At 38.1% G+C, this 27,463-nt stretch overlaps 1 protein-coding gene across 2 annotated transcripts in view; it reads left to right on the forward strand.

Annotated features, from left to right (window-relative positions):
* opn7b (opsin 7, group member b) overlaps positions 1–27,463 on the forward strand; it is a 103,455-nt gene that overhangs the window by 17,206 nt on the left and 58,786 nt on the right. The window contains exon 2 of one of the 2 annotated variants that reach the window (XM_037541596.1): positions 24,923–24,954. The exons of the other annotated variant lie outside the window; for it this stretch is intronic. The gene's annotated coding sequence lies outside the window, so the exon portion shown is untranslated. The remainder of the gene's footprint in view (positions 1–24,922; positions 24,955–27,463) is intronic. 2 annotated transcript variants of the gene reach the window in all.

The following is a 27,463-nucleotide window of genomic DNA, read 5'->3' on the forward strand; positions in this document are numbered from 1 at the left end:
TGTTTACATGCACACTACAAGCAATCTGATCTAAAGTTTTGTGCATGCCTGGGGAACCGCTTAGTGTAGATGTTACTATGACAACGAGCATCACATGAGTCCAGTCAGAGTGAGATGAGCAGCAGTAGACAGTGCTTCTGTTTTTATTGCTGTAAAATGACATCAGACTCGGGAAAACGTCCTTCACATATACTTATTAAACAAGGGCGAGAGGAAGACGTCGTATTCTGAGACACACAAGCTGGACACCAGTCCCACTGCCGTCTTTTAAAGATCAGAGCATAAACTTTGTCACCTCTGCAGTCCAGTTTGTCTGCCATGTTAAATGTTATAAACTCTTGCTATGGCGTGACGGACAGACGCAGAACGTACTTAAACTTTCTGATTAGGAATGTAATTGGATACAGACATTTATTTAGTTATTATTATTCTATTTAACTGATTATTTACAGGATTACCCACCTCGTTCAATCAGACAAAGATTGTACTCCAAATGGCCTCAATCAGACTAGTCTATTCCTACTGAGATGTATACATGGATATTTTCTATTCTGATTGAACTATTAGTCAGATTTTTAACAGATTAGGCTGCATGTAAATGTGGCTAATGACCAGAAGCCAATCATTGTGGACTCAATAAATAAATGAATGGGCTAAGATGCAGTGTTGGTTCAGGGTTTTATTTTATGTGGGCACATAATAAGTTTCAGACCGGGCCAAATACATACCTTCAGGTTAAAAGACCTAATTTCCATTACTCCCATCTGTTTTCTTAAATTCACAGACTAAAAAATCCAAAAGAAATCAGAGTAAGAGTTGACAAAAAAAGCACATCATAAATACAGTTTTATAATAAATGTTCACAATTGATTTAAATTCTTATGCAATTTGGAATTTCATGGGGAAAAAAACAACACCAGTAAATGTAAAAGCTCCACCACAATTGAAACTGGATTCAGAAGATAAATCTGCCAGTTAAAGAGAAGTGAAGTATCTAAAGCTGGTGAAGAAACAATGACAGCCTTCTTCACAGATGGTGACAGCACCATTTAATTTGATTGCTACATCCCTCTACTGTTTTGGTTGACTTGATTGACAACATTCTACAGGTACATTGACTTTGGGTCCCATTTATTTGCCTTTTTTCTGGTGGCCAAGCAGTAGAGTTTGTGAGTATCCTGACCTGCTGTTAAATGTAACTGACACTGCAACTCTCAAAGTCACTGAATTAAATGAGATTGAATTGTGTGTGTGTGTGTGTGTGTGTGTGTGTGTGTGTGTGTGTGTGTGTGTGTGTGTGTGTGTGTGTGTGTGTGTGTGTGTGACTATGTATCTCATGTGCTTCATCTTCAGCCTCCCTCCCCCATTGTCTTCACCTTCCATGTTCCATGAACTGTTTCTTGCTTCTGTCTCTCAGCAATGTCCTTTGAAGGAATGAAGCAGAGGAGAAAAATTGATTACACTGTTTGTGGGTGCTTGTGTGAGTGTTTCCTGATGGAGACTGCTTTCCCACTTTTCCACATGCTTGAATTGCTGCTGTGAGTACTTGATTAGACTGCACATGATCTGTGTGCAATCCTGCTGAATTGATAGCTTTGTTGCATTACTCCATTCCTTCTCCACTCTGCTCCCTCCAAGGATGCACATGTGCTCCTCTGGCTTAATGCTGCTGCAGATGTCAAGGCAAGATAGAGGCCAAACCTGGCCAAACCTAGAGTTTATAATTCTTTTGTTTATTATATATATATATATATATATATATATATATATATATATATATATATATATATCTTATCTTATCTCTACAGTCTTAAACATAAAGGTTCATAAGTGGTTCTTGGCTTGGCTTCAAAACTGTTTAGTTTGTATTTTTCATTTTGTACAAATTTTTCACATTGCGGTCAATTGCAAAATACAATAACAAAGTATTTACATGAGACAGTCACACATCATATGTTATGAGACTCATAACATATAACAATGAATTATTGTGACTCATTCTACAGCTTATTACTATGAGTAATTAATGATTGCTATTTTTTTTCTTCTTAAATTAGTGCTGAATACTAAAACTCTAAATTGCATTCCTCAGGGCCAAGGTGAGTGCTTTTGCAATGACACTTTGATTTTTGGTTTCAAACCAGATTACTCACTGATGTTTTGCATTTCTTGATGAAACTGCTATAGTCACAGAAAATAAGCTCTGCTGATTGTTATGATACCAAAAAGTAATTTTTGCTGATTGTTATGATACCTTAAACATCCCTGTATTATGACACTTAGGAGATCCTGCAAAATGTAGGCTTCGGGTTCCAAAGTTTACTTTAAATCAGAGGAATACCTTTCCTGTATTCGTACAACAAAATTCAGCATCAGAATTTAGCAAGAAGCATCTACACAAGCCTGATGCATTTGGAAACAAGTCCTCTGGAAGTTAAAATAGAACTTTTAGCCACATTGAGCAAAGGTATGTTTAAGCATGCAGATGGAGTGATAATGCTTTGGGCTTAGGTTGTAGCCAGTGCCATTTCACTGGTAGAGGGAAAAATGGATTCAAATAAATCCCAGCAAATGCTGGAAGCAAAAATCACACCATCTGTAAAAGCTGAGGATAAAACAAAGATGGCTTCTATCACAGGATAATGATCCTAAACACACTTAAAATCCACAACTCAGGAAGCTCTCACAGCCCCCCTTAAAAGAGTAGTGCATGAAACAAGGCCCAAAAATCTTACAGAACTAGAAGACTTTTGATAGAGAGAATGGCCCAAAATTGAATTGAAAGATTTTAAGATGGTGATTTGCTTACTTTCCTTTTTTCTTATTTTAAAACTGTAAAATGTTATAAATAAAATGTTATAAAATATTATATACTATTTTGGAAATCAGGTTATGTTTTACTCACTTGGCTATTCACAGTAACAGAAATGTTGACCAGGGTTTTGACCAAACTTTTGCATGCCAATGTATAGTGTGTAATGGTGGGGATGGTGAATGCTGTTTTCTATGTTACATTTAAATAGAGAAAGGGCTTTTTCAAAAAAGCAATTTGTATAAAACCACTGATGTAGAAAAATGTCTTTTTTTTCAGGTCCTGATTTCCCATATCTGTCGCTCAAAGGTCAGTTTGATAAAAGCTTTGCCATTTGAGAGAAAATGAACCTTCAGGCTTGAGATTTATAGGCCTTACCCTGACCTCAAGGGTCACAAATCATGTCAAGCCTGTCAGAGATAATGACTGAAAATCACAAAGACTCGATAATGATGATGATTGATCATCGCCATTGATTCCTCTAAAGTGTGCAATTGAACGTCACTACAAACCTGCTAGTGCCAGTTAAGATTAAGCATTCATGTCTATGTAAATACATGAGTTGGGAAGTGTGCATGTGCATACATTTATTATTATTGGCATAAACATTGTTGCCAAGGCAACTTTGCATGGTGACATTTGCGTGTTTTCAGCTGAGAAACTTGCATCCATGGAAATAAAAGGCAATCACAGTTAAACAGCACTGAGGTTGCTAACAGAATGATTGACCTCTAAATATTCAAAGCAAAGATGCAACCAAACGTAAAACTTACAGTTTAACATTTTATTCCAGATGTAGTCGAACATCTAAAACATGTTTGTTTTTTAGTTGTGTACGTGGAGCTACAAGACTCTTATAGAAATGGCTCCAATCTTTCCAGCACCCAGTTAATCAGACCTTGCTTACTGAGTCAAGCGTGTTTGAAAGTGAATATGTGAGAGATACTGTTGCTGCAATTTTTGACACTTTGTTTCTTATAGGTTTGTATGTAACAGCATGCAGAGATTTTCCAAAATACTATCACTATATTTCTTTACTCAGTGCCACTTATCTTGGTGTATACTTAGAAAGTCTCCCAGAAAGAAAAGATATTAAGAGGCATTTGACTGCATTTTCTTTTGTGCTAATGTGGCTCTGCAGGCTTGTATTAATTAGTGCCAGAACAAGTTGGATCCAGATCTGACCCCTACTGTATTAGATCCTGCAACATTTTTAAAGAAAATAAGTGCATGGGATGAAAATATATGCTTATATAGATGTAAATATGCCTTCTAAAAAAATAATGTAAAATCCACATAATACGCCACACTATACTACAGTTTTAATGGGTGCCTGTATAACTGTGTTCATGTTCAGGTCTACTTTACACACAGCCTGTGTTTGGACATGTGATGCTAGTGGAGAGAATGTTTCGCTGGTGTTGAAGTACATGCAGATGTATATGGAGAGATAAGACTGTCAGCAAAATAGATAAAAGAGTAAAAAGAGCATGGGAGAGAGAGAAAAAATTGACAGGAAAGAAAAGAATGAAAGAAAAGAGATGTTGAAAGAGAAAGGCTAAAGGGAAGATGGAAGAGAGAGGGAAAGATACAGAAAGAGGAGAGCGAGAGAGAGAGAGAGAATGAGAGAAAGAGAGTGAGGAGAGAAAGAAATGAGTGTGAGAGAGAGAACATAGTTGAAAGGAAAGAAAATTGATGGAGAAAAACAAGGACAAAAAGACAACATCAAAGAGAGGCTGAGGAGAAAGAGTGAGAGAAAGAAAAAAGAGATATTGAAATAGCGTATGGAAGAGTATGGAAGAGAGAAATTAAAAGTAAACAAAATAGATAAAGTGAAAGAAAGAGAAAAGAAAAAGAAAAAAGCGAGAGAATCTCTCTCTGTCTCTCTCTCTCTCTCTCTCTCTCTCTCTCTTACTCTCTCTTTCTCTCTTCCTCTCTCGCCCCTGGTAGTGAATAATTGTAGTTCTGCTGGAAGACTTTGACACTCTGGACAAACTGTCCATCATTTGTCCGAGCTGCCCAGTCATCTGGAGCTGGAGAGGCAGAAAACTGGTGCCAGAGCCAGAAAAACCACAGACTCGTTCACCTCAGGATAGTGAGATGGACACTGTCCATCAGAAAAACAAAACTGGACAAAGAAATGAATTGCTTGACTTAGAATAAGAAACAGATAGTAAAGATTCATTCGTAAATGTATGGCTGTTTTTCCAACCTTTTGTCTATTTTTGTTTTTTGCATTGAGTTTTTAACAAGCACTTAAATCCAAGACAGATTGTACTCTACAAAGTGTCATGATAGTGTAAAACTATGCTAATGTCTTACTGACTACAACATAATTTATTCATATAATGCATATTTTGTTTGTCACTCATCTTAAAACATGGATGAAGCAGAAGTCACTGAGAGAAAGAAATATTTTTCAAGATTTGAACAACAAAATAAAGGATTTTAAAATGTATGAAGTCTCACATTGAACTCATTGAACTCTAGATGTGAAAAGGATGCATTTAGAGAGAAAATCAAGGGAGTTGGTCAGTATTCTGGTTTGTGAGTTCAGACCATGCCTTCAACATGGCGGTGGTAGTATGAGGGAAGACTGAATGATGGAGCAGGGGAGAAATATGAGAACTTGGGCTGGAGTGTGGCTAGAAGGCCATAGCTGTGGTAGGACTGATGTAGGATTGAAGAACAGGGAGGAGATGGGATGGTGGTGATTGCAAACCCTTTGTCCTGGAAACTGAAGGTGATAATGTGAATTTATAGTGTGTTAGACTGGAAGAAGGAGGGGTTTCAGACACTTTCCTCAACCCAAACTTCAGTTATAACATAACTACATTTAACTTACCAGGGCTGCATGGGCAGCACAGGTCACCACTGTCACCTCACAGCAAGAAGGGCCTGGGTTTGGTTCACCATTTGGGTGACCACAATCCTTTCTATGTGGAGTTTGCATGTTCTCCCAGTGTCTGTGTGGGTTTCCTCCCACAGTCCAAAGACATAGAGTCAGGCCGAGTGGAGTTAGTAATTTGCCTCTAGGTGTGAATGTGTATATCTGTGTGTCTGCCCTGTGATGGACTGGTGACCTGTCCAGGGTGTTTCTGCCTCATGCCAAATGAGTGCTGCAGTAGGCTCTAGCAACCCAGGAGAGCAAGCAGTATTGATGATGAGTGAGATGAGTTATTATATTGCTTCTTGAGGTCTAATACATTAATAACCACATGTAATCCATTAAACCAGTTCCCTAGTTTATCTCTTTGAACCATTTGTATTACTGCAGGCTGAAGCTCAGTTGCAGTGCATTGTGTATTACTATTATAGAATCTGTGATTGTAGCCCTCTCATTCAAATACAGCTAGTCAGGCCAACAGTTAGATAGAATCTTGTACCCTTTTGTGATAGGAATGCTGTAAAGGCCAATAGAGCAATAACGAACAACCAACAATATATCGCTCAGCTCTCACCTTAAAGGGTTAAAGACACATTATCTGATTTGAACCAGATCTCTCAGTTTCATCTGCATTGTCAACAAACCTGCTTTCTGATCTATTTTTCATCCCTGCAAGTCATTGAATGTTAGTTCTGTCGCAGCAGTAGCCTCTAATCAGCCTCCTGTGCTGTGACACATTGTGGAGCTGTGGAGCTCTGATTATGACAGCATCACTCATTTGAGAAATTTCACAAGAGGTGATTTCTAAGAAAATGTAAGTGCAGTTATGGTTCAGCAGGACCAGCTGTCAGCTTTGTGGGGGTCCTTATTTGAAGGTGAGGTCTTGTGTGCATTGGTGTGTGTGTGTGTGTGTGTGTGTGTGTGTGTGTGTGTGTTGAAGTGTTGAAGTGTGTATTACACTGCACAAAATAGTATCATGTCAAGTAAAATTATTGTAAATCTTGTCAATAAATCCAATATTTCTCTGGTTGAGATTGTTTTAAGCTTATTTTAAGATCATTTAACATATTTCCAAAAGTGTTTTACTTGTTTTAATAATTTTATTAAGTACAATTATCTCACTGTATTGGCAGATATTTTTGCTTGTTTTAAGAAATATAGTAATCGTAGTGAGATAATTTAAATACAAAAATTACTTCAAAAAGGTAATAAATGTCTGGAAATAAGCTAGACAATCGTATGATTAGAGCACAACCAATTAAAATAAGAAACATTCGATATATTGCTTAGAATTACAAGAATTAAGATACTATTTTTTGCAGTGTGAGTATGAATATGCTCTACAATAAGGCACAAAAACGACCTTTTATTTTTAATGCCAGTGTACAAACATAGCATCATCCTACTCCACTGCATCTGCCAATTGTAGAAAGCTGAGCTGTGCTTGTTCCTTGTGTAGGCTTCTACTTTGGGAACCAGGTAAGCAGTAAAGTTGACTGTGGTAATGAAAACTACAGTCAGTGCTGCAGAAAAATCTTAGTTTGAAACTGTTCACCACAGATATCTACTCTGAGTGTTTTAAAACTAGACTGTGGCTAATTAACCTTTGCTCACCACTGTATGTGGCCAGCTGTTGTACAAGTTGTAGCAAACATATTGTCACAAAATAGCTTAAATTATTGTCTTTGGTTTTTGCAGTTTCCTTCTCCCTGTCAGTTTGTTCTTGCTAAGAATCACCAGGGACCAGAAACTTCTTAACTCTGAAATCATGTTTTATCTGTTTAGTCACCATGACAACTTCATTTCAGACTCAATTTACAACTTTGGGATCTTAATGAGGGCGCGAGGGGGGGTGCTAGTCCCCTTATAAGCTCAAACCTTCTGACTATACCACTCTCAATTAAGGGATGAGAGCAACCCATGATGTCTCTGGGTCATGAGCGGCTTGCGACAAAGAATGTGACAACTGTAGCCCATGTCCTGGATACGTCTGTGTGTGGTGGCTCTTGAAGCACTGACTCCAGCAGCAGTCCACTCCTTGTGAATCTCCCCCAAATTCTTGAATCGCCTTTTCTTGACAATCCTTTCAAGGCTGCGGTTATCCCTGTTGTTTTGCACTTTTTTCTACCACACTTTAACCTTCCACTTAACTTTCCATTTAAACGCTTGGATAGAGCACTCTGTGAACAGCCAGCTTCTTTAGCAATAACCTTTTGTGGTTTACCCTCCTTAGGAAACCTTTGCAGGTGTTTTGTGTTGATTAACTGATTGGAGTGTGACACCATGAGTCTACAATATTGAACATTTTCACAATGTTCTAATTTTCTGAGATACTGACTTTTGGGATTTCACTGGCTGTAGGCTATAAACATCAATATTAAGGAAATAAATACTTGAAATAGATAACTCTGTGTATAATGAATCTATATAATATACGAGTTTCACTTTTTGAATTGAATTACTGAAATAAATTAACTTTTCAATTACATTCTATGGTGGCGCGGTGGGCAGCCTCACAGCTAGGAGGGCCTGGGTTCGATTCCCTGGCCGGGCAACCACAGTCCTCTCTGTGTGGAGTTTGTATGTTCTCCCCGTGTCGGCGTGGGTTTCCTCCCACAGTCCGAAGACATGCAGTTAGTTTGACATGCTACATTGCCCCTAGGTGTGTTTGATTGTGTATGTCTGTCTGTCTGTCTGCCCTGTGATGGACTGGCAACCTGTCCAGGGTATATCCTGCCTTCCACCTGATGACAGCTGGGTTAGGCTCCAGCACCCCCTGCGACCTTGAGGGAGAAGTGACTTAGAAAGTGTGTGTGTGTGTGTGTGTGTGTGTGTGTGTGTGATTACATTTTAATTTATTGAGATGCACCTGTAACACCTGGCTCACAGCATCCCAGGAGCACAATGAACTGCCATAGAGATTTAATTAAACTCTGGTTGGAGTCATCTGAGAACAGTTTTCAAGTATTTACACGAGAAACAGCACTGATCATCCGAGGCCTTTACTGGCCTTCCCCTTGCTCAAACTCAAGCTTCAACCACCTTGATGGCAGAAGGCACTGCAACCTTTGAGACAGAATATTTTTTCCTTTTCCCTGTAGGCACACCAGTCTCACAGGACAGGGGAACACGTTTTCCCATGCACGCACGCCACTAGCTATAAACTCAAGTGAGCCACAGGTGAGATTAATAAAGACGTGGTGAAACAGCATTAGTTTGTAAGAGCTACCGAGTCCTAATGTCCCTCAGTTAGCTGTACTGCTGCTGGGTCTTAGGGCTGTTGTATTAGCTACGGCTGCTGTGTCCTAGTGGCCCATAGTTCATACTCTCCTAGTTTTCTTAGATCCTACCCGTTACATTAAGTCCAGTTTAACCATCTTTTTCTATTGTTTTGTGCAGTGACAAGCAGCATAGTCCTCTTTTACTAGCATGATGATGTTACATTTATCTATATTAATAACCGTGTTTTGATAGTGTTTTAATTACCTCTTATTACCTTTGTGTGTTTATGTTGATGATAAAATATTACAGTGATGGTGGTGAATAATGAAGAGACAGAGCTGTGTCTGTTTATTAGCAGGAATAACGTTAGTGCGCTCGGATAAAACATTTGAGAAATGGAAACTGAAACCATCACCACTCTGATAAATGGTTGGTAAGTACCATACATGACAGTTGATTTTCAACTTAGATCAGAAAGATTACGATTTCCTACCATAAGATGAGATGCTGGATGATAAGATAAGATTCCTAAATTAAGACAAGATTTGCTTCTGTAATACAAATTTGTTTAATCTTGACCTGTCAGATCATAACTGAGACAAAAAAACAGCAAGTTTCTGTAATACAGCCTCAGAATTCCATCTCTTGGACAGTGTCTCCACTCAAGACCCTTAATTTCTGTGTTCAAGAAAGAGTGAAAAGGCACATTGTCTCCAAAAATATGAGTTAGGAAATTTTTGACTAAATAAAATTGAACTAAAAGCTGTAAACACGTAAGGTTTAACATACTCACACACTTACATATACATAACACTTGTACATACTTGTATCTGCATGTTATTGATCCTAGCCATGCCATTGAAAGCTGTTGCTTTGCACAAATGTGAGCATGTGTGCAAGCACTTTGTTGCAAAATTGCATATATGCATGTGCAAATATTTGTATAAACACTCAGTGCGGAAGAAAATAAGTCATCCATGTCTCTGTGTGTAACACACACTGGCGCACACACCCATTGCTGAGCCATCGAATATCCAGCAGAGAGTCAGCAGCACTGATTCATTCACATGAACAAGAGCACAGCTCAACTCATTAGAGCTGTAAATAAATAAATTATTATCTCAAACCCAGCAAGCTAAACCCCATATCAGTAAAGGACTATAGTGCTGCTGTTAGCACTGATGCGGTCAGAGTGCATGTAATGACACAGATTAGATTGACATTTCGTCATACATTTGATTTGTATGACATAAATCTTTACATGCATAACAATATATTACACAGCTCTGTCCAAAAGTCAGAGACCACCTTTCATTTATTTAATTCTTCCACACTTCTACGCATTTATAAATAAAAGCTATTTGTTTTCAGGAGATATTTCTGAAGAGATTAGATAAGATCTGCATAAGAAAGCAGAAAACTTCTTAAAATTATGAAAAGCTACAGAGAAAATGAGACTCCTAGCAACCAACTGGAAGACCTGGTAGACACCAAAATTGTCCCCATCAGATAAACAGCAATTGAAGCTTTTATCTTTGTGAGAGAGGAGAAAGTTAAGATGCTTTGGATCTGAAAACATCTACAGGTGTTTCTGTCCATCCCTCCACTGTGAGAAGACAACTCAGTGCTGTGGGACTGAAAGAATGTGTAGCTGTTCAAGAAGCCTCACTGAGAAAAAGAGACAGACACAACAATGAACTTACCACCCCAGAGTCCAGACCCCAACATCGCTTAATGTGTTTGATTACTTTAGAAAATGATCAACCAATGTCTACGACTGAAAAACTCAAAAAAGTGAGTCTCCCGAAAAGAATGGAAACTGTATTAAAGGTAAAAAGTAGACACTAGCACTGAATATATATTACAATTAGCTGTTGATGCTGCCATTTAACCTCCAAGTGTTTTTTTTGTTTGTTTTTTTGTTCCTGCTTTATTGGAATGTGTTCCACAAAAAACAAAATAATAACATTTCTCTCTCTCAACATTTGATATGTTGTTGATGTGCTATATTTAGGTTTATATAGAATATATATATATATTCTAATTCGTTGGTTTAGTTGTTCTTGAAGCAATAATTTCTTTCCAGTGGTTATACATGCAAGCATTATTCCATCACAACTGCTGTTTTTTCCTGGTTTGTTTTAAAATGTCAGCATTAATTCAGCCCTTTTCGTCTCTCTGCTTGAAGATCAGTTATCTCTTTCAGACACATGCTCTCCCAGTCGTTCCAGCTGCTGCCATCAGAAATTTCAGTCTGACCTCTTCAGTTGAAGTCCTTCAGACTTGACTAGCTTTATTTGATTAGTTTGCTGGGCTAAAGGCCATCTGGATAAAGCCACGCTGAGACTCCCAGGTGGTTTTCAGAACATCTGTCTTTGGGGAATTATTTCCATTCTGTAACGGCCTTTCTCTGGAGTTTGTGCTTAAAATGAAATAAACATTTCAGGCTGGCTTTACACTGTGAAATTGAAAGCAAACCCATTTTCAAAAAGTTCAGACACATGAAAAATGTAAATAAAAACAAAATGCAAATCACTTAAATCCTGTATTTCATTGAAAATGCTTCAAATACAATATATCAAATGTTAGAACTGAGAAATTGTATTGTTTTTTGAAAAATATTTGCCGATTTTGAATTTGATGCCAGCAACATGTTCCAAACATTTGGGAAGGGGTAACAAAAGGCTGGTACAGTTGTGTAAAACCACCTGGTGGTTAATTGATAATAGGTCAGTAACATGACTGGGTATAAAATGAGCATCCTGATGAGGCTGAGTCTTTCAGAAGTAAAGATGAGGAGGGGTTCACCACTCTGTGAAAGACTGCATGATCAAAAAGTGTAACAATTCAAGAATGACATTTCTCAACAAGAAATAGCAAACTTTTGTTTTTCATCATCTACAGTACATAGTAACTTTAAAAGATTCAGGGAATCTGGAGAAATCTCTGCATATAAGGGACAGCAAAATTTGCTGGTCATGATCTTTGGACCCTCAGGTGGCATTGCATTAAAAACAACAATTCTGTAGTGGAAATCAAAGGCTCAGAAACCCTTCTGAAAACCACTTTCTGTGCAAACAATTCTTTGCTGCATCCACAGATGCTAATTAAAACTCTTAAATGCAAAGAAGAAACCATTCATAAACAGGATCTAGAAATGCTGCCATGCGGCACAAGCTCCTTTAAAGTGGATTGAAGAGAATTGAAATAGTGTTCTGTGGTCCCCCAGGAAAAAGACCACTCAGATCGTTATCTGTGTATTGTTCAAAAGCCAGTATTCATAATTGTATGGGGGGCCATTAGTGCACATGGCATGGGCGACTGGCACATCTATGAAGGCACCATTAATGCTGAATGATATATACACATGTTTTGCCAACATGCTGCCATCCAGACAAAGACTTTTTCAGGGAAGGCCTTGATTATTTCAGCAAGACAATGACAAACCTCATTCTGCATGTGCTACAAGAGCAGCTGAAATTCTATATCAAACAAGAATGAGAAAACATTTCACTTTCAAAACTACAGCAGTGTCTCCTCAGTTCCCAAACGCTTACAGAGTGTTGTTAAAAGAAGAGGTGATGAAACACAGTGGTAAACATGCCCATACATTAGATACATAACATGAAATATAAGGTTTAAATGATCACATCATTGGATTTTTATTTACATTTTGAACAGCCTCCCAACTTTTTTGGAAATGAGATGTTTCGAGTTGCCTGCAACATAATTTCCATGCAACCTGGCAGTTAGACAAAGCAAACCAATTAAGTTAGACAAAAGCAAGTCGTGGTTGGTTAGTGTAGTGGGTAACACCTCTGCCTTCTACGCTGTAGACTGGGGTTCGATACCCACCTGGGTAAACACCCTACACTATACCAATAAGAGTCCTTGGGCAACACTCCTAACACTACCTTGGCCTACCTGTGTAAACTGATGAAATTGTAAGTCGCTCTGGATAAGAGTGTCTGCCAAATGTTGTAAATGCAATTCAAAAACAAAGTCGCATGCAACACAATGAGTTACCCAAGTAGGCAGAGAAATTAGCAGCAGACTGTATTGTTGTTGCTATAAAGTCATCCATGGGATGTGATAAACATATTTGCAACATTTTTATAATCGTTACATAATTTTTCAGTTGTCCTCACCACTTTCATCTATCTTTCATCTATCCAAGGTTCTTTACTATATACAGGGTGATTCAAAAAGGTTCAATGCGATTTCAAAATGGTTTATTTCACTTGTAAATCTTTACAGAACAATGCAGCAAAGTGTAAATAGTTTAAGTGCACATAAAGATCATTATGTCATTTTATGAGTGCTCAATTTGACCTTCTCCAGCTGTACAGACAACATCAATGTGATAGTCAAATTCATCCTATACTGGATTGAGCATGTCGGGTGTCACTGTATGCACGGCTCTTTCAGTGCAATAGTGACGGATTCACTCTTATTAAAGTGGAGAACACAACGCTGTTCAGGGGTTGTCATCTCCTCGTAGACTGAAGGAAGCCATCTTCTTCTCACAGTCAGAATCTTTGTGACCCCCTCTTTCAGTTGGTCTGTGAGTGGTTCCATTAGACGCCTCATGGTTGTGAAAATATGACGCTTTGAAATCGGATGAATCTTTTAGAACCAACCTGTATTTGAGTTTTTATTCTGCTGTGTGTGTATATAGGCCTTTGTATATTAGTTTAAGTAGCCTTTACATTATAGCCTACTTGATACCAATCCTGGCCTAGAAGATAGATAGATGGATAGATAGATTAGGACTCACAGATTTGCTAGTGTTTGCTCATTTGGTGCTTATATTACAAATAAGATCATAGTAACTGCTGTGAATAATGAATGATAAACTGGGAATCAAATCCTTTTTAAATTGGAGCTGTTTAACAGTACAGTTCATCATCCTATTGCTGGACAATTCAATGATGTGTAAAAATGGAAGTGAACGCTTCGATGGAAATGTGCTGATACCAGTACAGTGAACTAGGAAAGGATAAAAAAAGGTATGCATTTTTAATTAGACAATGTCTCATTTTTTAGACAATGTCTCACAGATTATTATTACCAATGTACTCTAGTGGGTGTCAGATTTGAACTGAATACACGAATGAGACCAATTTATAATGTCAAACTTTTTCCTCCTAATTTCTGTGGAAGTAGACTATTATTGAAGCTCCATAATAAGCTACGCTGTGTGGTGGACTGACTAGCCTGAATATGTGACTGGCTGCAAAATTGTTGATAAAATCTTGGCAGATGAAAGCAGATGAATATGTCTAAGCAGGCGTTGCTAATGATGTATGAAGCTGCATATGCAAGTGAAGGCAGAAGTGGAGGTTAAATCAGTGTTAATTAAAGAACATCTCTTTGGTTTAAATATGCATTTGGTGCTGGCATTCAAGCATTTGAGTGATTCTCCTAAAAAGAAAAAACAAATCAGAGAGGTTTCTCCTGGAGTTATTTCAATATTTCTGATCCTCAACATTTAAATATTAATGTTTGTGTGTGCTGAGAGATTGAGGGTGGAAAAGACAGTCCGACGCCTGCCTTTGAGGAGATTATGGAGTAGGGAATTAGCAACCAGGACAAGCATGCTCTAAACTCAGTGTTGGTGCTTAGGGTATCAGCTGCACATCATTTCTTTTTTTTACACACACACACACACACACACACACATATCATTCATATATATATATATATATATAAGACCCCATGTCATAGATATCTTATCTTGAAGTCCAAGAGGAAAATATGCCAGCTAGGACTGGGTGACAGAAGAAGTGCCAGCTAGGGGAAATTAAGTAAAATAAAAATGCAAATTCAGTTTTGTTCATCTAACTGAGATGCAGAGCTAGAAACAGTAGTTGGCAGAATTTTTGACTCTGCTAAGAAATTTGAATTGTGTGAACTCTGGAGTCAACTCAAAAAAGCCTGTTCCTATATAATTTTCAGTTAAGCAGATCTTTTACAGTGTAGAGTGAATATAAATAAATAAATGAACAATACTGTGTGATGTGTCAGTGTTTCTTAACCAGTCTCATCTCAAGATAGTCCATTATTTACCATTTATCCTCCATTTTCTAGATTATCTAATAAATCCTTTATTAAGTTAACATTAAATTAAATAAAAAACAGCCATTAAATACAAGTTATTAATTTTTCTGTAGATTTCAAAATGCTGGAGAGAAGGACTGACAAGTGTGGACACTTCAGCTGTTTATTATTCTATATACGAACACAAAGGAACAAGCAATGAACAGAATGGGAGTAGAAAGAGTCAGAAATTGGCAGAGTTAAAGCACATGGAGTAGTGCATTGCTAGGTGAGAGAACCAGGAGGAGAGAGAACTCTTGTAGAGCTGGTGATAGGCAGGTAAACGAGATCCAGCTGAGAGACTGTAATTAAGATTAAGTGACTCTTATTAGTCCCACAACAGGGAAATTTCACCTCTGCATTTAATCCATCCATGAAGTGAAACACCACATACACACACTAGGGGGCAGTGAGCACACTTGCCCAGAGAGGTGGGCAGCCCAATCCGCAGTGCCCAGGGAGCAGCTAAGGGTTAGGTGTCTTGCTCAAGGACACCTGAATCATGTGCTGTCAGCTCTGGGGATCAAACTGGCAACCTTCCGGTCACAAGGCTGGTTCCCTAACCTCCAGCCCATGACTGCCCCAAGAGTGGTAAGGAGAGACTGGCCACCAGGCTGGGTGGAATATGTTGCAAGATTGGATATAAGATAATGAAGTTGCACACGGAAGTGAAAAGTCAAAGAAAAAAACAGGAGTTTCCAACACTGGAGTTCAAGAATGATTGAAAGCTACAGAGAAAATGTAACTCCTAACAATCACCTGGAAGACCTGGTAGACACCAAACTGTCCCCATCAGATAAACAGCACTTAAAGCTTTCATCTTTGAGAGAGAGGAGAAAATCAAGCTGCTTCAGATCTGAAAACATCCACAGGTGTTTCTGTCCATCCTTCCACTGTGAGAAGACAACTCAGCACTATGGGTCTGAAAGGATGTGTAGCTGTCAAGAAGAACCTCACTGAGAAAAGGAGATGGACACATCAAACACAGAAGCTGAACAATGGACTGACCACCCCAGAGCCCATACCTCAACATCACTGAATGTGTTTGATCACTTCAGAAAATGATCAACCGACTTCCAAGACTGAACTTTGGAGGTATGGAAAAATGTCCCCACACATTGCTTTGAAAAAACTGAAAGCAAGATCCTTGGAAAGGATGGACAGTGCAATAAAGACAGAGTGGACACACTTAATCCTGAAATGCATGTTGTTATATTTAGTTTTAGAGGTTTTGTATAAATTCAAGCTAAATGTGTGTTGTGTTTGTTTTAGAGGCTGTTTAAAGCCTGAAAATTTAATGAAGGGTGGTCACTGACTTTTGCACAGTCCTGTATTCAGAAAAGTCCCTTATTTTCCCCACAAAGAAAACTGAAGCCAAACAGTAGCAGAGGAAGCAGAAATGTTTGAAATGAAAAGCAGCAAAATCTTGTCAACTCAGTTTTGCAATATGATAAATCCCCCCTTCTGCTCCTTGATTGGTGCTTATCTCCAGGCTGCACACTCATGCTTTTGTTTGGATGCATGCACTGCATCAGTGCTTCTGTTTCAGTACCAGTGGATCTCCATTTCCTCAGCGCTATCAGCAGCCAAGTCCATACTGCTACTTAGCTGTCTCTCTCACACTCTTTCACATTGTCTTTTTTTTTTCTTGTGAAGTGAGTCAGGAACAGTATCAGCTCAAGCATGAGAGAATTTCTGCACTTCATTGTTGACTGCATATGGATGTTTTTTTTACAGTTTGCACTACATTTATATTTATGGCATTTGGCTGACGCTCTTATCCAGAGCGACTTACAATTGGATCATTTTACACAGGTAGGCCAAGGCGGTGTTAGGAGTCTTGCCCAAGGACTCTTATTGGTATAGTGTTTGCCCAGGTGGGGATTGAACCCCAGTCTACAGTGTAGGAGGCAGAAGTGTTAATCACTACACTATCCTCATACTGCATTGTATCAGTGTATAATATTTGCATTGCATCACCTAATCATAGTTTAGAGTCAGAATTATGTCCCAGAGGGGTTGCTATTACCAGGTAAACAACCACCACCTAGGCTATTTCATTCTGCATCAATAGGGCATTACCCCTGTTACCAACTAGGAATGAATAATAAATACATTTTATGCATAATGCACAGTTTGTATTACAGTGTTTACTAGAAAAAAAGTGACAGCATACTACAGCAGGGAGAAGCAAATTAACCACAGGTCTACAGCACTAGACACAGATAATTGCTGTTATTTTGCTGTAGCCTAGCAAACTTATTATTTGCAAAGCATTATTTTCAGCATTGTATCCTTCAGCCTCAGAATTCATAATTCTATATTGAAGTCATGTTTTCATTTATGTGTTCTTTCTCTTTGATCGTGAGCATGCATTACACAAATACATTATACAAACATTAGGAATCCCTGTGGTGTCAACTACTCTGCTAGCCAAGCCAAAAACAGCCAAGCTAGTACTAATTGTAACTCTTACCTCAGCTGTCTGACAAAATTAGTCAATAAAGCAGTTATTCTAACCTTATTCAGCACAAAACAGACATCAGAGACAGAGTTCCACCCCTTCATTCAGACAATAGAAAATGAACTGAGGTGAGGTATCGAAATAGGTACATAGCTACTTGTAACTGTAACTTTTGATGACATTTACATTTACAGTATTTGTTGTTTACTCAGAGAATGTGTCTTTGCTAGCACAAATAGTTTAGAGTGAAAGCTACTCCAGAGCTCAGATATTGCTAGAAACAAACGTGTATGTTGATAGCTAGAGAAAAGAAACATAGTTACACATGCTGCAGTACAATAGAGTTCAATAAGTACTTATATTAGTGCTCACTTAAGTGCTGTTAAAAGAGATTTTGTTCATGAAGACTGCAAGAAAGTCTGCTGTGTGGACAGCCACAGGGAGTGTGTTCCACCACCTGCATGCCAGAACAGAAAAAAAATCCCAATGCTTGTCTTCCATGTGGCTTGAAGGATGGTGGGTCAGGCTGAGCTTTACTTAAAGATTGAAGGGCTCAAGGTACAATTTGTCTGACTTTTGACCACTGAGGAGTAATTTCTAATGATCAGATCATTTAGCTTATTTTCCATGCACTTCGTGTCTTCATTAATTGCTTGCCATATAGTAATAAAGAATAACAAATATTGAATACTGAGTGTCACTTAATAGATTTTGTAACTCAGACGTAAGAGGAATGATTGTAGCTTTGCGATATGCTGCTGCAAAGTGAGAATATAAAGAGTTTAGCTGGAGCTGGATGAATAGACGGATGCAGACCACACTTAGAGAGGAATTGGTAAGGATGGAGTGGACAGGGAAGGGTGTCTATGTAGCCCTAATGTCTTAATAGATATTAAATGAGTATTCATTGGCTAAGCTTAGTTCCAGTAAATCAGTGTCAGTGTCAAGGTAAAGATCGATTCCTAACACAAGAGAGTTAAAGCCAGTGGTGATGGATTTCTCCTTCTTTCATGTGCAGCAAGATGTCCACTGGGGTTTTCATTTCCACAGGACTCTCAGTGGACCACACAGAGGTTAATCTGACTATTAGCACACATTGTCGGAAAGAGTAAAATATAGAAAAGTGGATGGATAATGGGGGTAATCTTAGCTGTTCTCCTCCCTTGTTTATCTTGAGCTTAAAATGGTTTAACCAGATCATGATGGTAGCAACTTGTGAGAGGGTAGAACCCTTAGATGTGACAGTCATAGCCAGTATAGCCATTATAAAAGCGTGCTGTAAAAAGAGCACAGATTATAAACCTTTCAGTTCACCTTTCAATCCACAACACATTTGTGTTCATTAGTTGAAGAGGTGATATTTTATTATAATGTAAATGTGAGTCTTGTTTTCCAGAAAGAAAAATGGCTTTTGGATTTTTGCAATGTTTTGCTCATTTTGTGATATTTAAATAAATTTAAAGCAAATTTAGAAGTTCGTATTTAAACTTGAAAATATAGACTCTAAATTAAATGCAAATGTGGCCTAATTCACTACTAAGTCATTCATTCATTCATTCATAACCATGTCATAACCATGTCATTGTGTATTTTATGTAATATAGGAGAGAATATTAGAGAGAAGCTCCACCACAGCATCACATTTGCAATGGTCATGATTTATTTCCAGTGTGTTTGTGCTCACTGTATCTAAAGTTATTGGGGTCAAAATATTTTCATTTACAGATTGAAAACAATGTTCCATTTTTTGACCTTGGGCTCAGTGGCCAGTGTTTACTAAGTTCAGGTTTATGCATCAATAAATCCAAAAGAGTTGCACCACACTAGTTTTAATGTTGAGCTTAGTAGTCATTAAATATTCACACCTTCCTCTTAGCAGGTGTAAGTTTTAGGGAAACAAGAAAGCACAAAAGACCAAAAACATGATTTATTTAGTTGACAGTGGTTGGTTAGTGTAGTGGTTAACACCTTTGCCTTCTACACTGTAGACTGGGGTTCAATCCCCCACCAGGGCAAACACCCTACACTATACCAATAAGGGTCCTTGGGCAAGACTCCTAACACCACCTTGGCCTACCTGTGTAAAAAGATCAAAATTGTAAGTTGCTCTGGATAAGAGTGTCAGCAAAATGCCATAAATATAATTAACCTGAAAACTCTAAAGACTATATGTTGTGACTTTACTTACAGCTCTAATTATTGCCCAGGTTTAAACTCCAAGCTAAACACCCACAGCTCCAGCTCAATGAGACTGAGTAGCTATCCAAATGGCTTAATTGAGGCTGTTGTTCTGTTGGTTAGCCAGAAACTTAAAAAGGGAAATATTAAAGAATGAACAGACAATCATTGTAAATCATTGTTTTACTGAGTTTAACACACTGTTCTCTTCTGGATACTTTTTTCCATGGAGAAGTCACAGCCAACTTCCACTGCGTTTCCATGGCATCAGGTTTACTGATTCATTCTGAACATGTTCAAGTTAATGTCCATCATGTTAAAGTGATACTCACATTAGTAAGTTGTTTCCAGTTAAGACATGACTTACAGATTCGTGGTGCAACCCAATATAGTAAAGGGATTTTTTGAAACTAACTAATGTAACTAAGGACAATAAAGACTTTACACACAAATTAAGCTTAGACTTACACACGATGCAACCTAGTCCCGATCTCTTGAGTGACACTTGCTGACCTGGTATCCGTTTGGTCATCTGTACAGAAATTTGTCAGGTAGCACTGTCTTGAAAAACTACCAGGTGGATTTTTAGGGGTGGGCTATTTTTTAAGGAACTCATCAATGTATCTGCTATAAAAATAGAATATCACATCTGTATTTGTTAGCCTATACATCAGTGCTTAGGCTGGCAGTCAGGTTTTCTTTACCTCCCAATGGTTGTATGATGCTTTACCTCATGAATGCTGGGTATTGTAGTGAGATAACAGCAAAATGAAAGAAAATACAAAGCAAACATTAAAAGCTCGTTTTAGGTTGGAATGCCTCAGCAGCTGGAAAAGACATGCCAACTGACATAGGTGACTGCCAACACATATCATTGAAGTGAAAATGTTACATTTTTTTAGCCTACACCTTTAAATAACTACAGTCAGAAAAAAGGTATTAAACTGTCACTGGGACAGTACTCCTGTTGTCACAGGGGTGGTCCCCTTAAGGGTAAATCTCAGGACCCTTAGTCAGGGAGCATAATTGTACCACAATCCACTGAAATTTATCTGAAATCTAAGTTGTAATGATTCCACACACACACCATCTCATCTCCAGGCTTTTTATTTTATTGCTCTATTTTAAAACAATAGGTTTTTAAAAGGTACAGATATGTACATTTCACCTGGGAAAAACTTATTTGAGGTACACAGTCAAACCTTAAAACCTTTGAGTGAACATTTAAGTTGTTTTTACCTTGATGACTGAAAAATGGAAAAACTGCACAGAACCTTTATTTCTAACAGTGTATGAAACGCTTATATCAAAGCCTTTGGCAAACTTGTTTCTGCATAAAACATCCTCTTTAGCAGAGCCATGATGTGACTGATACTTAAAATAGGTCAGCTGCTCACAAATCATTTACATCCTAATTCCATATTTGAACAAATTGTCTATAATTGTGTGGTGGTTTAGCCTTTGAGGATTAAGCCAGGCTAACATCATAAGATATGGCCACTGCAGCCAGCTTCATGGACTGGAGAGCTTCAGGGCTAGCTTTGAAATTCAGATGGGTGTTGTAGAATGTGTCATGCCAGACAGCTGAGAAAGTTCTCTTGGACTGGAAAGCAGAGCCAAAAGCATTTGACCAGAGAGCCCAAATATCAGCAGAATGAAAATGTGAGTCATGGTCTTAAAACCTAATTTGTTAAATGTGTTTCATGTGATGTGGAATGCAATGCTGTTAATACTGCGCTGCCTCTCCATTTCAGGAATCCTGTCTTACCTAATATTATGCCAGTGATACATTCAGAGATTTTGGCTTTGCCCCTTTTAACTCATAAAAACCTGCCCCAAGCCTTCATCAGGTCTGAAGTGGAAAGAATACCGGCTGTCACAAATCACACAAGTGTGGTCTTCTGGAAGAGTTCATATCAGGAGTTTTTTCAGTGTATGACAGGGGTCACCAATGTTATCTACAAAGAGCCAGTGTGGCTGCAGGTGTCATTCCAACAAAGAAGGAGCTTTCATCATAGATCCAATCAAGCTGATAGAAAGAAAATACCATCATAGAAAAAATACAGGGCACTATTTGTTTTATGTTTTATGCTGGTTTTGCATAGCAGTACATTAAGCATTTAGAAGTCAGAAAGGGACTATTAATTTGAGGCAGAGGAGGAGGGGGCTTGAACACACACACACACATTTTCTAAGCCGCTTTTCCCTCAGGGTCAAGGGGGATGCTGGAGCCTATCCCAGCGGTCATCAGGCAGAAGTGAGAAAGGTCCTATATGTCAGATTTATGACATGTTCTTAAACCACAGAATTGTTCATAACTTTTTGCTCTTGAGTGTGTATAGATTTTGTTCTTACCTAAGAACAAATACCAAATGAAAACTTGATTGTCAGGATCTTTGTGAAAACTGAGTACATCGGGTTTTAGAAGAAATTTCTTCTGAAGAGCGGTTGGTGAATGAGGCCCCTTGTCATTAATATGTCAAAATGTGCCATATCATTGGAAAGATGGATCTTGATATAACATCTTGTTCTTTACTTAGCCAATACATGCAACATCAGTTGCAGAAATCACGTGAATAACCAACACAAGTTGATAAATAGACAGAATAGCCACTTTTATGCCTCAGAATACAAAAGAATGTGACCGTCTTGTCAGGAGTCATCAGTGGCCCCTTTATACTTCCAGTTAATCTTGAAATACAAGCCTTTGGAACATGTGATGTGCTAAAGGGGGCCATTAAGTACTGTGTAATGTCTGCACCATTTCTGGAAGTCATGTGGCATTAAAAAGAGGAACAGCAGCCATACGTCGTCAATTACAGTCTCGTTAATTTGAGTAGACAAGGCATGACCTGCAAATGTAAAGTAGACAGGCCTAATGGATGTAGAATGCAAGCATTGAAATAACAGACAAAACACTCAGCTCCTTCATGATAATGTGTCCATGCATTCTTGTCACATACAAGTTGATCTAGGCCCTGAGCACCTTTTGACCTTTTCTACAGCCACTTATTCATATCAGTTAGCCAGACTGAAGTTCACAATGCACTTAGTGGTAAATCTTTTTTTCTTTCTTTTTACGCGCATATGATATGTATTTCAAATCAGATTTGTTTTCCTACTCACCCTGATCAGATCAGATTACCTACCCTAGCTGCACGTGATTGCTGAAAACATGGTGGTATGTTAACATGATTCAGTGGAAAATGTTTGAGTGAACATTTTGTTTTGCAGATGGGACATGGAACCCAAATGTGGAAGTCAGATTTAGGTGTGTAGGGCAGTTTTTTTTTCATTCCTACTCACATGTATACTTTATACTAAAAAGATGGTTGTTCAAAGGTTCTTTAGTAAAGAAAGTAGTTTATATATATATATATATATATATATATATATATATATGTATATTGCTGCTGTTGGAAGAAAACCAAAATGGCAACTTTACAGGAGGAGGAAAAAACAATAGAACCAGAACTTTTTTCCAACTCAGTTTGGACTGTTTGTTTTGATCCATTCATAATGATATTTACACACAATGTAAAGGGCAACAGGCGTTTTCACATTATATCAAAAACTGGAAAATGACAAAAATGGAGATACAAAGGTTTCAACTGACAGCAACAATATATATATATATATATATATATATATATATATATATATATATGCTTAAATGGTTCTTTGCATGGTGAAATTGTTCTTCAGAATGATAGAGAATGCAGCAATCACTGTTCGTATTGTGCTGTATTGTGTACTGTGAAGACACCATTCAGTGGGGATCCATCAGGGTCCTCTAGGTCTACAGAGATGACCTAATGATTTCTCTGAAAATCATGAATGTGATTTCTTTTGGTCAATTTTTGTTTAACAAAATCATTGTGGTTGCTGTATTTAAACTTTGCAGTTATTGTAATAATACTCATACATCATTAAGTTTTGAATGGGAAACCAAATAGAATAGAAAATTCTAATAGAAATTTCCAAATAAAAAAATGTCCAATCTGGATTTTTTTTTCTTTGTGGCATCTACGCAGATACAGCCAAATAATGTCTCCCAAATGTTAAGACTTCAGGAGCTGAACTGAAGGCCATAAACATTTGATTAACTGCCAACATCATTAAAAGGTTGGCTTCAAATGCAGAGCAGTAGAGACACAAGGCAGAATAGATGACTCATGAAAAACAAGGGAATGAGTACTCAGGAAAACCAGCAGTCTTAAGAGGAAAAGAAAACACAGTAACATGAAAACATGAATAACATGTCAAGGGAGAAGGTCAAACTCTTGATCTCTGCATTGTCAAGCCAACATGGGACACTGCATGTCATCTGAAAGAATGGTGGTGATACTAACTGAAGGGCTCACTAAGGATACTATAATCCCATTAAGAATTCCTTAGGGAGGATGTCCTTCTTTTTAAACTAAAGTGCCCTGAGATGAAACTAATAAAATCTTGTGAACACGAGAGCAGAACTTTTTTTTTTTTTAATCCTTTTGTGTGGAAGTTCCTTGACAGAGAAAACACTCAGAACTTGACACTGAGCAACCCTTTTTACCAAATAACTGGCTGGGTCAGAATAACATGCACATGGCACTGTGAATGCAAGACTGAGTGGAGAGCAGCATGTGAATAATAAGTAAGACACCCCAAGCTGTGACCACTCAGCCCTAATTAGTGCTTACTCATCTCAGGCTCCTTCTAGAGTCCCAGCAGGCCACCTGGATGTTACAATGTCCATCAACAGCTCAATACCTCACACTTCAACTAGAACACTAACTGCCAGGGGAGAAAGCTAAAGTTAGCTAATAAATGTAGCTGAACATTGAAAAGAACATAAATGGCCTCACTAAATGGATGTCTCTTAGCTGACATAACAGAATTAGCAGTTAGTGTTCTTCTTCAAGCATTTTCAATCAAAGTTCTTTTAGAGGCAGTTTGAAATGATGTGGTAGGGCTGCACGGAACTTAAAGGAAGCACATGCTTGCCTTCACCCTCCCAGCTTGGTAGCATTTTGTGATAATGGGAGACTTAGTCAGCTGGTTAAAGCTAAAAACCTCAAACCTTCTAACCCCCAAGATTTTTTTTCTCACTTTGTTAGGTTATATTCTTTACAAATATTTCAAACTAAATCTGACAATCATGTGATGAAGAATCTGTTAAAATGCCATAACTGATATTTGTAGCTTCTGCCTTAAATGGCTCTTTCCCAAATGCACTCACACCTCATTCAGTTCTATACCTTCACTTGCTGCATTTCAGGGCACAGGGGAGACACGCTGCACTAACGATAGGTCAGTCGGCCACCTTTAAGTAATTTGTCATTTTATGTGTGAGTGTCAAGCACTAATCCACATTCTGACACTAAGCAATCATTATCACACTCAGCCTGTTACAGCCATCCCGAAACGTCACTCAAACAGCATCCCTTGTGAGAACTCCTGCTTCTTTTGTTTCTGTTTGAATTTGACATGACAAAGCTCTCCTTTCTGCTCCCCAGGCTTGTTGAAACCGCTCTACATTAACTATTGAAGCGCTGCAGTGCTGTACTGCAATGCAGAGTGATTTTATAGGAGGAGAAGATGCTGTGCTCCTGAAGTTTGTGTTTGCTGGATTAATGTGACTAACAGAAGTGGGAGTTGAGCCAGGGGAAAGATGTCTGTGCTTAGATTACATGCCAAGTGAGACTCAGGTGCTTGACAGGAGAAAAGCTTGTCTTTGCTCTGAGAGGATGTAAGCTGGAGAAAATGTGAAAGATATGACTAATGCTGAATGTTCTCACACTTGCATCATTATAACTGACTTGTACTCAGGGTAACTTTTAATGCAAGAAGCATTTAAATAATAAAATGATTTTATGTGATGTGTTAATGTAGGACAACATTCTAGAATAATAAGTGAAAGAGAACATTCTAGGACAGATTGACTGCCATCTGTCTTGTATTATGCTTGCAGTAACACTATTGTCAAAGCACCTGTATATACTGTACCATACTTTACCTAATTAATTAGATATATTACAACTAATGTATTATGTAGCATAATCATGTTCACTGTACATATCACAATAAGCTGTATGTATTGAATAGTTAATTGAATATTGTATATTGTATATACTTCACTACTCCATAAGGCATCTTGCATTGTATTATTCTGCACAGGGTTTTACACTGTATGTTCTACATTGCTATGCGATACAACCTCACATGCATGCCTTTTACACTGTTCCTTCATAAGAATCCCATTATACAATAAATCTTGAATCTTAAATCTTCAAGAGGACAATAGTATGAATAGGAGAGAATGTTCTTCTGCAGTGTCAATGTAGAGTATGTCTAGAACAGTAAGAATAAAGAGAACATTGAGGAATAGCAAGAAAGAGTGAATGAGGAGAACATTCTTGAACAGTGTGGGTGGGGAGGATGTCTAAAACTGTTAGAATGAGGGGACTTACTAGAGCACTACAAATTGGCAGACAATTCTAGAACAGTAAAAAAATGGGACTTTCAACATCAATGTGAATGGTTGAGTTTATCTAGAACCGTATGAACAGGGGAAGACCAACTTAGAAGTATGTGAATATGGAAAGCATGCTGTGAATGGGATAAAACACTCTAGAGCAGTATGAATGTAGGAGAACATCTTAGAACAGTATGAATGGGGAGAGCTTTTTGTGTCAGAATGAATTGGATAGAACTTTCTAGAGCAGTATGGATAGAGGAGAACATCTTAGAACAGTGTAAATGGAGCGAGCATTCTTGGACAGTGTGAATAGAATAGAGCAGTGTGAATGTGGGAGAACATCTTAGAACAATGGGGAGAGCATTCTGTGACAGTATGAATGGATTAGAACATTCTAGGCCAGTATGAATAGGTGAAGAACATGCTAGAACAGTGTGAATGGGTAGAGAATTCTGTGACAGTGTGCACTGGGGTTGAATATTTGAAAGAATGCCAATAACCCTCACAGATATGTTACACCAACGTTGTTTGTGTTGTGTTGGAGAAATGTGCGTCAGTGTCATGTGCGCATTATATTGGCCGGATCTCCATTACAACAGTTTCAATTCTAGGTAACATTCTAGAATATAGTGAATAAAGGGGAGAATATTTTAGAGTGAAGTAAATTGAGGACATCTAGAACTATAAGAATGGAGAGAACTTTACACTCTGGAGACAGTGTAAATCTCAGAATCCAGAGAATGGGGAGAGTATTCTAGAACAGTGTTAATTCAGAGAACATGCTAGAATGGTGTGAATAAGTAGAACATTCCCAAACCATGTTAATGGGGAAAACATTCTAGAGTGGTGTGAATTGAGGAGGACATCTAGAACAGCAAGAATGGGGAGAACTCTCAGAAGACAGTGTGAATGCCCAAATTCAGAGAATGGGGACAGTGTTCTAGAACAGCATTAATGAGGATAACATTCTGAAGTGGTATGAATAAGGAAAACATTCTAGAACCATGTTAATGGGGAGAACATTCTAGAATGGTGTGAACTAAGGAGGACATCTAGAACAGTAAGGACAGAGATAACTTCCTGGAACAGTGCGAGTGGGGAAAGCATTCCAGAATTGATCGAATGTGAACAAAAGTTGAAATGAGAAGAACATTCTCGAATGGTGTGAAGAAGAAAATGATTCTAGAACCATGTTAATGGGCAGAACAATCTAGAACCTTGTAAATGTGGAAGAACATCTAGTCAAGTGTGGAGAACATATTAAAGACTCCTAATAATCACACACAGGTATGGCACACCTTTGGGTTTGTTGGTGAGAACATTGGTTCAGTGAGCTCTTGG

The sequence above is a fragment of the Pygocentrus nattereri genome, chromosome 9, assembly GCF_015220715.1.
Source record: "Pygocentrus nattereri isolate fPygNat1 chromosome 9, fPygNat1.pri, whole genome shotgun sequence".
Classification (NCBI taxonomy): Eukaryota; Metazoa; Chordata; class Actinopteri; order Characiformes; family Serrasalmidae; genus Pygocentrus; species Pygocentrus nattereri.